Source organism: Dreissena polymorpha, chromosome 2 (assembly GCF_020536995.1).
Source record: "Dreissena polymorpha isolate Duluth1 chromosome 2, UMN_Dpol_1.0, whole genome shotgun sequence".
Taxonomy (NCBI): domain Eukaryota; kingdom Metazoa; phylum Mollusca; class Bivalvia; order Myida; family Dreissenidae; genus Dreissena; species Dreissena polymorpha.
Genome location: NC_068356.1, coordinates 53,312,135 through 53,328,446, shown reverse-complemented (window position 1 = coordinate 53,328,446; position 16,312 = coordinate 53,312,135). Strand labels below are relative to the sequence as shown.

General features: G+C 33.5%; 1 protein-coding gene across 3 annotated transcripts in view; it reads right to left on the bottom strand.

The window, feature by feature from the left end:
• Positions 1-16,312, bottom strand: part of LOC127867043 (uncharacterized) — a 210,057-nt gene that overhangs the window by 177,487 nt on the left and 16,258 nt on the right. The window lies entirely within an intron of this gene.

Sequence of the window (16,312 nt, the reverse complement as noted above, 5' to 3'; positions counted from 1 at the left end):
GATTATATACAAAAAAATACCACAACAGCTTTCAGAAAATTTGGTCATTTAAAAACAATATTTAGTTATCATAGACGTACCAACATTTGAAATACACACGCACACATAAACACATATTTAGTTCGGAATGCAGGCTTATAAAACAAATGCATCTTCGGGCATATCTCAACGTAACTCAGTCTGCAATCTGCCATGCATTCTGATACATGTAGCACCAGTCATTTATTCTTCTCAATGAACAAGTTCAAACCCATGAGGGGTACCCCCTTGAAGGGAAAGACGGTCACTCAATAAACATCATGTTAAATTGTTGACATTTGTAAAGTGCGTGAAATGATTCCATCTGCGTAAATGGGCAATAAAATAGTTCCAAAGAGATGCATTAAAACTCGCAAGTTTTTGCACGATTTATCGTACATTTAAAAGTCATATTTTTTTAATTTAATGCATGCGATCTTAAATATCCAATCAAATATACATTGAATGCGTTTGTTTGGTTTTAGCTATTTTATAGACAAAATGGCGTGCTGAGCCTTTCGCAGAGTTGTATGTGAGAGCAAGGAACGCCAACTCTGCGTGGAGATTGGTTTCTAACTCTGTGTAATCCCAGCCGCAATTATTCTGGTTCCCGTCGTACTAATACTTCAGTACTTCAGGCAACCGTGGAAAATGGCGGCGCACTACGTATGTATTAATTATCGTACAAATATTACAGTTTTGAGTACGTGAAAAACCTTTTAGCTTTTGTTAAGGTTTAGTTATAGGTATCTATCCATCATTTTTTTTTCCGAATCACTTATGATTTTCAGAAAATAAATTAAGTGTCCATTTGAAAGAGCACACTGACTTCCGCAATTATTCATGTGTGCCTGACCCAACACTTAAGTGTCAGGGGCAGGTAATCCAGAATAACCGCAATAGGCACCACGCCCCAAAGGTTGATTCGAGTATTCCGGTAATAAAACGTATGTTGATGTTATGTTTTAGTTTAAATATAGTAACTTGTTCGTGTTTCACTGTAAACATTTTATTAAAGCATGTATGCACGATTTTGTCAAATATTTATGACTTTATATGAAATGTGTAAAAAAACTTATTATACATATATTTCAATATAAATTAAAATCAAAGTTAAGAAGAACAAGTGACGAAAAATCGAAATAAGCCAGATATTGAATTCCGAAATCTTCAAATGTCTGTACAGTCGAATTCGCCAGCATGTATACCATTACCATACATGTACGATTTGAATCTATATTTAATTTTTCGGATCATTTTACTTTCCTGCAACGATATCTATTCAAACGACACACGAACACTAAATCCGATCCTAATAAAAAGACGAATGCTTTGTTATCAAAAGAACATATGTACGAAATATATTCGTCACAATCGGCTCGGGGCACTTTTTTGTCTTTGCTCATTGGGCTCGTTGGGCTCATTATGTAGGATTGTAGAGCTCTACTTTCTGTAATATTGTAGTGCAGGGTACTCTCTGTTGTGTTTTCACGCGGGGCTCTTTCTATATTAGTGTAGGGGGCGGCTCTTTCTATAATATTGTAGCGCGGGAATTGTTCTATTGTATTGTAGCACCTGACTGTGTGTGCAGTATTAAGCACTGTACCTTATCTGTAGTATTGCAGCTCGGAGCCCTTTCAATAATATTGCTTCGCGGGGCTTTTGCTATAGTTTTGTATTGCGGGACTCTTTCTATCGTATTGTAGCTCGATGCGTTTTGTATAGTATTGTAGCGCGGTGATCTTTCTTTAATTGTTTAGTGCGTGGCTCTTTGTATAGTATTGTAGCGCTGGACTATTTCTATAATATTGTAGCACGGGGATTTTTCTATACTATGTAAGTGCGGGACCCTTCGTGTAGTATTGTAGCGCGGAGTATGTTTTAAAGCAATTGAGCTTAGCGTCCTTCTCTGTAGTATTCTAGTACGGGGTTCATTCTATAGTAGTTTAGCGCGGGGCTCTTTCTATAGTATGATAGCGCTGGATTCTCTCTGTAGTATTGTAGCGTCTATATTCTTTCTTTCTAAAGTATTGTGGCGTGGAGGGAGCTATTTCTGTTGTATTGAAGCGTAAAGCTCCATCTTAACCGATTTATGCCTAATGGACTCTCCCATCCTTCTAAATTGGATCGATTTATTTCCAAAATTAGGCGTGTCTAGTATGTTTATTTCTATATTTATAATATTTCTTACATAACTGCCTTTAAGCAATAAGCGTAGACCCAGATGAGACGCCGTATCATGCGGCGTCTCATCTGGGTCTACGCTGATTGTCATGGCCTTTTTTCTAGACGCTAGGCATAAATGGATTAAGAATTGTAGTGCGGAATGCTTTCTTTAAAATCGTAGTACGGGAATATTTATAGAGAGTTGAAGTATGAAACGCTTTTTATAGTATTAAAGCGCCGAATTATTTCTATCGAAAAGTAGCTCAGAGCTCTTTATAAAGTACTATAGTGCGATATTCTGTATTAATCATTGTGACGGAAATCTCAATTTAGTATTATAGCGCAGGGGCCTTTCGGTAGTATGGTATATTGGGTCACTTTCTGTAGTATTGTAGCGCGGGACTCTATCTGTATTATTGTAGCGCAGGGCTCTTTCTTTGTAAGGTTGACTGATTAATGGCATATGCTTCTAATCCAGAGATCTCTGCATAGTTCAGTTTAACCTATATGTATATAGGCCTTACTATGATCCAGAGATATCCGCATAGTTCAGTTTATTCTATATGTATATAGGCCTTACTATGATCCAGAGATATCCGCATAGTTCAGTTTATTCTATATGTATAAAGGCCTTACTATGATCCAGAGATCTCTGCATAGTTCAGTTTAACCTATATGTATATAGGCCTTACTATCATCCAGAGATATCTGCATAGTTCAGTTTAACCTATATGTATATATGCCTTACTCTGGGACAACCTGGATTTTTCCATAGCGAGGCTCATGTATCTAAGGTCAAATGGATTGATTTCTTAAGCTCATTGCAACCATTTCGAGGCCATTTCCTGAGTGAAATCAGTATTTAGCAGTATTTAATATGTTGAAGATGACAACCCCGCTGTAAACAACTTGCACTACTCAGTGAGCTAACTAGACCGCTTCTTGAAACACATGCAAACAACTATGCATTCAGGTCAAACTGCATTATAACAAATTTGGATTGCGACTGTATACCATTATGTAACAGAGGATGCGTGTTTCAGTTTTAAGCTGTTGGAATTTTCAATAAAATAACCTAAACGAGTAACTATGTATTCTTCATTTATTTGGTGGAAAATTCTTAAATGAACACACAATTTAATTAGGTTTATACACAGTTTGAATTTATAAAAAATGAGTGGTATTGATATTTATAACGGATTTATGTAAGTTAACTTTCTTTAATATAATTTGTGTTATTATTAACACAAAACACATCAAACATCATATTAATTCTCGCTAAAACTGCAACGTTGCAGCATGTTTTATTTGTGTTTCTTTTAAAATAGGGACGTAGGTGTATGATAAACAGAAAACAGCAATCATCGCCGTCTTCTTATTCTAAGCCGCATCTCATATGTTACGTAAAGATCAAGCCGATACACATTATTCTCTATATATTACCCACCAGAGCGACTCTAGCAGTTGAGAAAATTTAAACAGCAATACTAAACATAAGTTGTGGCTAACTTTGCGAATTATTCAAGACAAAGTTGCTTCATCAGAGCAAGCACACGAATACGTACAACAACATATATATGGGCAGTGCTATGTGTGTTTACTGCATGTGCGTAAAGTGTCGTCACAGATTAGCCTATGCAGTCCGCACAGGCTAAACAAGGACGACACTTTCCGATATTATATGCTATTTTCTGTTTTAGTAATGTCTCTTCTTCGCAAAAATCTAGTTGAGGCGGAAAAACACTAAAACGCAAATGCATTAAACCCCCTTTTCACAGAGCTCGGTCCATTTTGATTTAAAATTCGGTCAAAACTTGTGTATGGTAATGAGTAACTTTTTTAACACATTGAAAGAAAGGGAATTGTGATATGCCTTTCTCATATTCATAATAATCATGTTTGTTATTCTCAATCGTTGGCATTTAAAGGAAAGTTTGTCTTTATTAAACAAAACAGGCCTATTGTAAAATTTCCCACGAGTGTATATGCCTGCGAAAAGATGATTCAATCAATGAAAATCTCTTTACTCAAGATGTACTTATTTCACATTAAAAATATACTGCTAACGGATATTATTTCAAATTTGTGATCATTATTAGTTGCATTATCGTAATTATCATAATAATACTAATTACAATCCTATTTAGCGTTATTGTCCTACAAATAAATAATGTTTGTTTTTTAATTACCGAATTAAAAAAAACATTATTTCTATGACAAGTATTATAATAGGAAATTATAATTAGTACTATTATGATAATTACGATGATGATAATGATGATGTTGCTTACGATGATAACACATGAGAGGAAAATGAAGAAGAAGAATACGACGACGTCGGAGAAGATGATACTAGTACTTTGTAGTAGTAGTAGTAGAAGTAGACAGGGCCGGTTCAAGGATTTCTGGTTAGTGAGGGCGGGATATTGAAAGATTTGCTGGGGGTCCAGTGGGCCGCTAGGGACCCTGGTGGGCTCAAAGCCCTGCTAGGGGGTCCAGGAAGGCGAAGCCCCCCGTAAGCTCCACGATTTTAGTGATTTTGAAGGCTTTGACAATTATTTCTCGAGCATGTCACGCCTTGTATACTTTCAAGTGCATAGTTTATCGTTTAGGGAGTCCAGGGGGCGAAGCCCAACCCCCCCCCCCCCCCGGAAGCTTTACGGTTTTAATGATTTTGAAGGCTTTGACAACCACTTATCGAGCATGTCACGCCTTATATACTTTCATCAAAGTACCTTCTTAAAATGCCAACAAAATGCAACGTTTATAGTTTTGGGAGTCCAGGGGAACGAAGCCCCCCGGAAGCTTCACGATTTTAAAGCCACTTCTCGAGCATGTCACGCCTTATTTACTTTCATCAAAGTACCTTCTTATTATGCCAAAAAAGCATAATTAATAGTTTTGGGGGTCCAGGGGGCAAAGCCCCCCGTAAGCTCCAGAGATTTTGAAGGCTTTGACATGTTTTAATAGGTGCACCCAGCAGACACAGTAACGTTGATTCAACGTTGAATCAACGTCAGATTGAACGTTGAAAATTGGTTGGATTTATATTTGATTTTGAAAGATGAGACAACGTTTAAGCATCAACCTAAAATCAACGTCGATATCAACGTTGAATCAACGTTGTTTCAACGTTAAAAAAAACGTTGATTCAACGTTGACTTAACGTCGATATTTGGTTCAATTTTCATTTATTTCCATTCAATGTAGCAAGGTTTCCCAATTGTTCTTTTAGAATAACTGTTAGGACTGTATACAATGTAATCACTGCATTGAGTTCATTACTAACACAACACTTAATTAATATTTGAGGTTGTATTCTATTTTTATTTTATCACAAGTTTCATATTATTCCAAAATAAGCACTTTTTACTTTTACACTTAATACATGTATTTAGTTATTTTCAATATTGCTGGTCAAAAAGCAACTATTGTTCACTAATTGCTGGTCTTATTACAACTATATTCCACAATGAAAGATGTTTCGATGTTTCTAATTTAAAGCCTAAATTCTAACTTACTTAACTCTTTCCAGACACGTTATTAAGCTGCAAATGTGTCCACACTCACCAAACAGACCCACACTTATCAACATACACAACATAAAAAGCTGTTAAGCAAAGCCGAAAATGTCATCCCTCTTGCAACAGAGCACATTTAATCTTAAACAAACCAATACTCCCTCTCTCTTTCTCTCTCTCTCTCTCGAACAATATCAGATATCAGATCCAGCATCCACACCCAATGTATAATTAATCGCATTTTGCGACACTCCCGCCAAAAAAAGGATGAAAAATCAATAAGCAATCAACACAACATAACAAAACATAAGACTCATACCATACCAAACCATAACATAACATTGCATAGCAAAGCATAAATTGTCAAATTTGATCAGATGCATTTACACAACATTTAAATGGTAATTAACACGCTAATGTATATTCGTTGTTGACAGACTGCTTAATATCATTATATACACAATCAAAGTGTTTGCAAATATGAATTTATTAATCTATCAGTTAAAAAATGTATTTCGACTTAAACCAAACATCAACGTTGATTCAACGTCGAGTATCAACCAAGAAGAATGTAGACATCCATGTATAGTTGTATATTGGTTGAAATAAGGTTTATCGACGTCACGACTAACATTCAACGTTGTTTCAAGCTGAGTGATTTAGATCTAGTTAGGTGCGAATAGTAGTAGTAGTAGTAGTAGTAGTAGTAGTAGTAGTAGTAGAAGTAGTAGTAGTAGTAGTAGTAGTAGTAGTAGTAGTGATATGAGAAGAGCGGTACTAACGATTTCCAATCATAAAATATAATAATTGCACGATGAAAAGTCGACCAAATCTGGGACTCTATCAAATTGTTTAATCAATTAAGGACAAATTGCACAATAACGGAACACGAATTATAATAAAACAATCATCTAATGTCATACTCAATACTGTTTATTTTGGGTTAAGTACTGCATTCAAATCTTTCTTCAATCTCTCGCATACCTGATTAGATATGGGACCTTACGGCAACTAATTGTACACTTTACGCACATTGTTATGACGTACACATTGATAAGAGGTATTATGTGGAATTATTCGTGCCTATTCATAACCTTGCACGTAAATAAAAACATCGCGACATTCGCTCTACCTGTAGCCATACACATATAAGAAGATATAATGCTCAAATAGTGGAACCCGTAAACGGACATTCCACATTTTAAGAGACTTACCTTTATTTAATCATGGTTCACCTTTAAAGTGCAGTGCATATTTGTCATGTAATATCTACATAGCATGAGCGTTATTTTATTCATTCTGAGACACTCTTCTGTACTTACTGCAAATTTCATGCAAGGTAAACATCTAATAGTAGTTTAACTTACCGATATAACACGACTGACGTAGGGATGAAAGTGACCTAAGATCCTTAAAAATCAAAATGTCGCGACACAACAGAGCATATTTATTGATTACAAATCTATGTATTTTAATGTTCCTTAACAATTTTAAACACATTTTTCAGTTGTAACATACGAATCAATGTATGGTTAAATACTGAGTGTTAGAATGTTAAAGTATTTATTGAAGACTGTGTAAATCTTAAAAAGTTATATATTAAAAATAAGCGTGTACAAAATGAACGCGTTTATTCAATATCACGGTTTAAGTCCCCTACCGGTTTCACAGGTTTGCGCTCTATGTGTCCGTCAGTCTGTCACACTTTTCTGGATCCTGTGATAACTTTTAAAGTTCTTAATATTTTTTTCAACTTGAAACATGGATAAATGGCAATATGGACAGTATGCACGTCATTTCATTTTGTTCCTACCTAAAATATTATGGTTGCTATGTCAACAAATAGACTAGAAAAACTGATGAAAATGGTGTTTTTTTCTTGATCCTGCGATAACTTTAAAAGTTCTTAATATTTGTTCAGGAAAATTGAAACATAAATAGATGGCAATATGGACATTATGCACGGCATTTCATTTTATTTTTACGTCAAACATTCTGGTTGCTATGGCAACACATAGACTAGAAATACTGCTGAAAATGGTGTTTTTTTCTGGATCCTGCGATAACTTTAAAAGTTCTTAATACATTGTCATGAAACTTGAAACATGGAAAGATGGCAATATGGACATTATGCATGTCATTTCATTTTGTTCCTACGTCAAAATTTTTGTTGCTATGGCAACAAATATACTAGAAATACTGCTGAAAAATGGTGTTTTTTTCTGGTTCACTTCATTTTGTTACTACGTCAAAATGTATGATTGCTATGGCAACAAATAGACTAGAAATACTGCTGAAAATGGTGTTTTTTGTCTGAATCCTGCGATAACTTTAAAAGTTCTTCATATTTTTTCATTGAACTTGTAACATGGATAGATGGCAATATGGACATTATGCACGTCATTTAATTTTGTTCCTAAGTCAAACATTCTGGTTGCTATGGCATCAAACAGACTAGAAATACTGCTTAAAATGGTGTGTTTTTTCTGGATCCTGCGATAACTTTAAAAGTTCTTAATATATTTTCATGAAACTTGAAGCATGGATAGATGGCAATATGGACATTATGCATGTTATTTCAAATTGTTTCTTACGTCAACATTTATGGTTGCTATGACAACAAATAGACTAGAAATACTGCTGAAAATGGTGTTTTTTTCTGGTTCATTTCATTTCATTTTGTTACTACGTCAAAAATTATGCTTGCTATGGCAACAAATAGACTATAAATACTGCTGAAAATGATGTTTTTTGGATCCTGCGATAACTTTTAAAGTTCTTTATATTTTTTTATGAAACTTCAAACATGGATAGATGGCAATATGGACATTATGCACGTCATTTCTTTTTGTTCCTACGTAACAAAATATGGTTGTTTGGCAACAAATATAAACAAAGAAAGAAAAAGAAATTTCTAACAATAGTGGAGACGGTAGGGGACATATATTGCTTGGAAGAAGTCTTGTTCAACATGGATTGTACTTTGAAACGCGTTAAAAATGGTTATACACAACAATTAAAACAGCAACAATATGAACAAGTGGCTATTGATCATGCTTTTAAAGTCACCCATCACTCAAATGTTTATGCGATTTGGTGTAAAACAAAGTAATCAAATAATACAACTGAGCGTAAACTGCGGGAATGACAGTGGAGTATGCGTTTAAATGGTTCTACTCCTGTATGTCAAAGTATTCGAAAAATGGTGTAATATAGATTTTGGTGTAACTGCAGTAAGAAACAATAAATGTATTGATGCCAGCCTCCAACTTAGCAGTCTTACCTGATTGCTTAAGTTGTGATGTTTTTGATACAATATGAGAATATTTAATTTAAATTGATGGTCTTACCCGTATGCTAATGCATACAACATTTAATGACCGATGGTATTTTTACTATTAAAACACGGTAGATAATATATCACAAAGTCAATTGTTTTATTTGATTTAATTGCTAAACACAAATGTACTGTTGTTACATAAGAAAGATAGCATGGCTGCTAATAAATGTTAGAGTTGTAAGTAATGTTAATACAAGTTGAGGCAAACTGTAAACTGTTGGCAGTAATGTCAATACAAGTTAAACACTATTGTAATCAGCTATATGTTGTATACAAATTGACGATAATCGTTAACATGTGTAAGTATTTGAATACTAATTGAAGCATACTGTTGCCAATTGTAAGTGATTCAAAAACAAGTTAAAGCAATATGTAACAAAAAGTAGTGTTAATCAAAGTTGAAATCAATTTCTGACAGTTGTAACTATAAGTAATGTGAATACAAGCTGAATATTATTAATTCATTAAGCACATTGTATGCCCATCAAAACAACTTCAAATACATGCAATTGTACTCTTATTCTGGACAATATGTTGCATGTTCCTTACTGTATGGAGTTATGGTCTGGTTAAAAAATACATTACTATATATGATATATGTTTTAAAATAACATTGAATTGGAAACATTAATACAATATAATGATAGTTGGATATATCGAATAAAAAATACTTATTGGCGAAAAAACAATTGATTGCAATATACAAACTAACATGTATATACATACTGCGTACAACAAATGGATGAATTGATCAAAATAAGTTGCATTAATATTGTATGCAACAGAGTGTTATACATATGATAAACTCCCTCTCTGCAAACATAAAACACATGCAATAAATGTTATTTGATGGAAGAAAGTCATAATCATGATATTGTTACATGGTACAATTAACATATATTCAATGTATACGGCCTGTTGCTTTCTAATTGAGTATGTAACAAAAAACATATCTCGCCTACGTTTCCCTGTATCGAAAATACCTTTCCGTCATTGTTGCATGCAACATTAAATTGCTACCTATTGTTAGTGCAAATGACACTGTTCATTAAACGTTCACACATGTGTAATGTGTGTACGTTCACGTATGCTAGGTAATATGCATATATGTATTTAATTCATGCATAAAATGAATGTCAAATAATTTGTATTTGTGATGTTCAGCATATTAACTTTATATACGTATTCTTTATTCACCCACATATGTTAAATAAAAAATCAACAAAACTACGACCAGTGTCTAGTAAATCCATACATGATCGTATCTATCGATCAAGTTCATGAACTATTTCTTCGTTAATTTAAAAGCCATGATATCACTGTTTTCAACCCCACTCCACCATCACTAAATCAGCGCTACTGCTGTGAAAGACCAATATTTTTTAATTATTGTAAAAACATTGAATATTGTATAGATGGAACATAGTTTATATAATTTTCCCTCGAATATTAACATATGTCGACTTTCCAAACCATGCCCAAGCAGTTTCTGAATGAGCCTTTTAAATGAGTGGATCGAGTCAGTATTTGAATGTCAGTGGAAAGAGCATTCCATTCAGATACAGTAGACGGCAGAAAATAATATAATTAGTTAAGTGCGGTTCGGCGATTGTTATATGATATATATCATCAATATATCTTGTAATTTTCATGAGCTATATGTAATCATATTCCCTGAATGGTATTTTAAAATGCTCCGGAAGCTTTGATATTGACTTTCATTCACTGGCAACAGTTATGCACATACAAATATGCACAGAGGATCCACTTATAATTACATATTTACTTTGGATTTGCCTTGTACAGATAATCGACTTAAATATGTGTGTATAAGAACTATTATGACTACAGCATTGGTTGTAAATAATGTCGTTTATTTGTCGATTTTATCATGTTACTTAAAATGGACCCATACGCGTTAAATAAAGTATTGGGTACATGGCAATTAATATAATAGTTAATAAATGTTTAATGTAATTTTGTTTACATGTATCATGCAGCTTCAGTATTTGTATGTTGTATGATAGCGTTGAATAATATTGGGGAAAAAATTTGTGAGCGCAGCATAAATTGACCTACTTTTAAATTGTGTGTTTGTTTGTATAAAGTAAGCTTGTAATTAACTGGTGTTGGTTAAATAGGAACCTTGTTTCCAGAGCTAGGAAAAATATTACGTGATGATTATGTTAACAACGAAAGCAAATATGATAGTTTGTGTTAAGTGATGTATACCTGTTCAATTCATATACAGTTATACATTAATATACCAACGCCAACAATTACGAACATATCGCTAAAGATTGTATCTATATAACAATAATAAGGTATGAATACATGCTTCGACTAAAGTCATTCGAAACAGCTAATAAGCATACACATATTATTAATATATTAAAAGCAAGTAAACAATAACGTGGTGACAATATTAACATCAAAAGCAAATGTGAAATGTGAATCGTTGCAGTCCTAATGTTTATGCTATTAGTTGTATTATTATTTTCCAAATTTATAGTTGAACTAACAAAATCATGATCTGAAAAAGGACATGGAATAATATCTACGTTTTTACATTGTTCAATAAGTGACTTTTCAATATAAATTCTGTCTAAACGACATGCAATAGATTCTGTTAAACATGTCCTACTCCAAGTTGTTATTACTTTATCTAGATTAAGATGTCTATAAATATCTGTTATTTTAAATGTTTCAACTATGTGTTTGAAAACTTTACAACCTTTTATTGTATCAATAAATGGACCTCCTATTTTATCTAAGAGTGGGTTTAAAATGAAGTCTCCTAAAATAATTAATTTGTTTGATGACACTAAAGAATGTTTTATTGATTCAAAAAAAATATTTCTGTCACCTGGTTTATTCGGTGCATAAATATAACAAATTTTAAAATAATCATTTAAGTATTGTATATCTATAGTTTCTATTTTTAACTCCATTTTCTAGTTTATAACTCAGGGTGTAGTTAAAAGAAAAAATGGCGAAGTCCATGATTTAGTGTTAGGATAGAAAAACCGATAATAGTGTTTAAAAGATTTAAACCAGGTAGAAAAGAGACTAGGCCAACGATTTTGTAAACTCGCTGTAATAAATATACTACGTAACAGAAGTAATTTGGAAAAATATAGATGCGCTCACATTTACCACGAGGATATTGGAAAAGGATTAAAGATATATTATTGCTGAGTATTGTGTTTAAAAAAGGTGTTTTATAATAGATATGGATTGAGTATATATAACAGTGAAAAGGTTTTACACACACTGGCATATGAACGTTCTTTATACGTTTATATAAAATAAAAAATGCATTTATGTTATATAAGATTTTAAAGTAATAGTTTTTAATTGCATATATATATACATACTATTTACATAGATTTTATTTATACATAATGCTATATTTTATTACAAAAAGTATAATATATACAATGTGAAGACATGAAATGTTAAAAAAGTGCTAATATATCGGTCACACAGATTGTCTGTGTGCTCGGTATATAAGCCAACATTATATTTTAAGACATAAAATATAATGATTAATATACATACAATTGAACTATTTACACTAGGTAATATTAAACATTGATTGTTAACAGTAATTAGTATTTGTAAATAGGGGTTTATGAAATTGTTATTATATTTTGTATAGAGGGAGTTTATTAAGCAGGGGTCATAACAAGATCTTGGGAATCTAAATCAATCACTAGTGGGTGTTCCTCCAAATCATCTGGGTCTATATCTAAAACTTTGAACTTGTTCTTAGGCATAGGGGTCATGTCTTCATTGCTATCTGCTTTCCTCCCTCTTGTTCAGCCCCTTACCTCTGTTTCTACTGCCATTTCTTGTATCTTCTCTCAATTTTTCTTTCTTCCCTGGCTCTTTCGTTTCTTCTTACTCCCCACCGTCTCAAACCCCTCGTCATCAATCTTCTTCTGTTCTGGTTGGTCTGTATGCTCTTCTGTTTCCTTTCGTTTCTCACCATCTGTCTGTTTCTCTCCGTCTGTCTTTTTCTCTGTGTTGTGTCCTTGTTGTTTTCTGAAACACTTACTTTTTCTTTAAAAATGTTATTAATATTTTGGGGGCAAGTGTTGCGGACGTGCCCAACCTCTTGGCAATAGAGGCAAAGGGGCTGCCGTCCCCTGATGGTAATCAAGGCCTTTGTGCCATACTCAAATTGAATTATGTATGGAATGGACTCCTGCTGAACTCTGTCACACTCCACCGTGACCACACGCACCCCAGAGTGGGTACTAAAATCTCCTATTTTCAAAGAATCATGTGCGACCGACAGTTCCAAAAAATTAAAAAATATCAGCTATGACCTTGTCGTTAACGAATGCTGGCAGCCAATGAATTCTACGTGATACAATTTGCTTTCCGCATTTAACAAATCTGTATTGTACTCCGTGAGACAACGATGCTTGCATTTGTATTTTATATAAAAACGAGATACACTTATCTTTTGTCTTGAAGGTCACATCGTACTATGAAGATCCGGGAGGTCCAGACGCCAGCCATTAGATGTCAGTATCAGATACGCCATTCTTCATTAAAAGTTTAACAACTCCCTGCATACTGCATCCTCGTTTCCCTTGTGCTTTAACTGTCCTCTCCATCGACTCCGTCCGTAAAGAATCTCCTGTCAACGCTGGCATATGCAATACCGTCATCATTTTTGTTTATACTTTAATCTATCGAGAATAATAGCCAGAGTTGATCATGTGTATATGGACATAAGTACTCAGGTATGGTCTATTAGTATTCGAAAATGCCACGTTGAGCGTGATTTGTCATCCATATTCGACGGAACATTTTTCTGTTCTTAACAACTACGCTGTCAATAGGGAAACAAATATGAGAAACCCCCAAAAAGTTGTCTGGTATTTTTATTTAGCAGACCTTCGTACGAGTTCATATTTGCAGGCGATGACAAAGAAACATATACTTAAAAACTAGGCATCGATTTTAAAATGGTGTTCGTAGAGCAAGTTCATGCAGTTATCACCATTGCAGCCTTGTCAATTTTATTGTTTATACCATTTAACCATGTGTACACCAAGTGAGGCTGTAACGACATGTATAATACTTTCGTACTGTTCTCCCTTTACTTGAACTATTGTTTTTCTTCCCTATTATACCAAGTGGACTCGCATTTACTTCTAAATTGGATCGATTTATTTCCAAAATTAGGGATGTCTAGTATATTTATTTCTTTATTTAGAATATTTCATACAGAAATGCCTTTAAGCAAAAAGCGCAGACCCAGATGAGACGCCGCATCATGCGGCGTCTCATCTGGGTCTATGCTTTTTACCAAGGCCTTTTTTAGACGCTACGCATACATGGGTTAATAGCAATTTATACAAGACAACGTACTAAATGCTCGCATTCATCTTTCATGCTAAAATTACTTAAGTACATGTATGTAAAATGTTGTGTAAATCATTTGTAATATGCCGAAAGGAAATTTTGAATATCTTGTCTTTAAAATAAAATTAATATATCATATTTAAAATAATGATACATTTAGAGAAAAGTTCACAGTTATATTTTGTGAATATTTTAACAGTTGTCGTTGGGAATGTGGATATAGTAAGATTATATCATTCAAACATTGATTGTATTTAAGGTAGTGCACCTCTAATGATTTCCCGCGATTTCTTCGAAGGTTGAAGAGCCTGCTATTAGGTGCCGTAGCCTAGTGGTTAAGGCGATAGACTAGTAATCTTTTGGGATATTCCCGCGCACGTTCGAATCCTGCCGACGACGTATACTTTTTTTCGACGCGTTTTATTTATTTTCTAACGTAATTTGATTTAATATGGCATATAAGCTATATTTATTGTTAAATATGATGCAATTTTTATGCACATTCTTCAATTATTAAAATTAAAACAACGTTATGGCGAAATTGGGTGATTTACTGTTGAAAATACGAACCATGCATGTTGCATTTTTATTTTTATTTCAAAAAGTAAACGGTAAATCTGTCTGCTTCTTGGTATTTTTGCTGTATATAGTGTTTCTATAAAAACTAAGTTTAAAATATGACTTAAATGATACTATTTTGAATTTTATGACACTTTGTTTTTAACCGACCCAATTTTTACTTGGCTGATATCACTTACATTTCATGGCGCTCTTCCATAGATAAAAATTTGTAAAAAATAAATGTCTGTAAAAGAATACTTATTTCATCTTGTTTAAACTTTAAACACCTTTACAGCATGTGTACACACCAACTGCATGCCCATATTTGGAAATTTGAATGAATTATGGAACTTTTATATACCCCAGGGGTGAAAATAAACTGGACAAAAGCCGAGCGTGGGGGTGGTTTTGAAAAAATCGGTATATTTTTTTTAAAAGCATGGAAAGCCTACCTACAAATTTGCATGTAGTTCAGTGAAATGATGCTGATTAAAAAAATAATTAATTATATTATATTTGGATATGTGCCCATTAGAGGTGCGCTACCTTAATGGGACCTGTTCACGTTTTGATAAATTTACAAAATTGATAAAAAATATTGTTTAATAATTGCAAATTTTTGTTGAAGCTATGTTTTTTTTTTACAAGGAAACAGTAATACTGGACATATGTTATGCTCTAAAATATCAATAGTATGCATCTTTTGGACAATTAAAAAACCTGAAAATTCTAAAGTGCTTCAAAGGCGAAACGATTGTATAATAAAGAAAGTTCTTTTTTTATCGTTATCATAGTGTTGTTATCCTTATTATAGTGTAATCGTGTGACATTACAAGGATTATCTATATAAAGTTTAAATTACGTGCATTATCCCGACATAACGATTGGCCGAATTTGCTCCAAGGCTCAGTGGTTCGAGACCAGGTGTGGATAACGTTTTTTTCATTCTTCAATTTTAACCAATTTATGCCTAGTGGACTCTCCCATCCTTCTAAATTGGACCAATTTATTTCAAAAATTAGGGAAGTCTAGTATATGTATTTATATATTTAGAATACTACTTACTGAAATTCCTTTAAGCAAACAGCGCAGACCGAGATGAGACGGCGCATCATGCGGCGTCTCATCTGGGTCTACGCTATTTGCAAAGTCATTTTTTTCAGGACGCTAGGCATAAACGGGCTATTTTTTGTTTTTAACTGAAACGTTTGTTCCGATGTTTACATGAATTTAAAGCATTAGTTCGCAAACTTCAGAACATGCCAAAATCTGTTAAATGGTCCGTTTAAGTCATAAATGTTAAATACCTATTATGACATGAGCC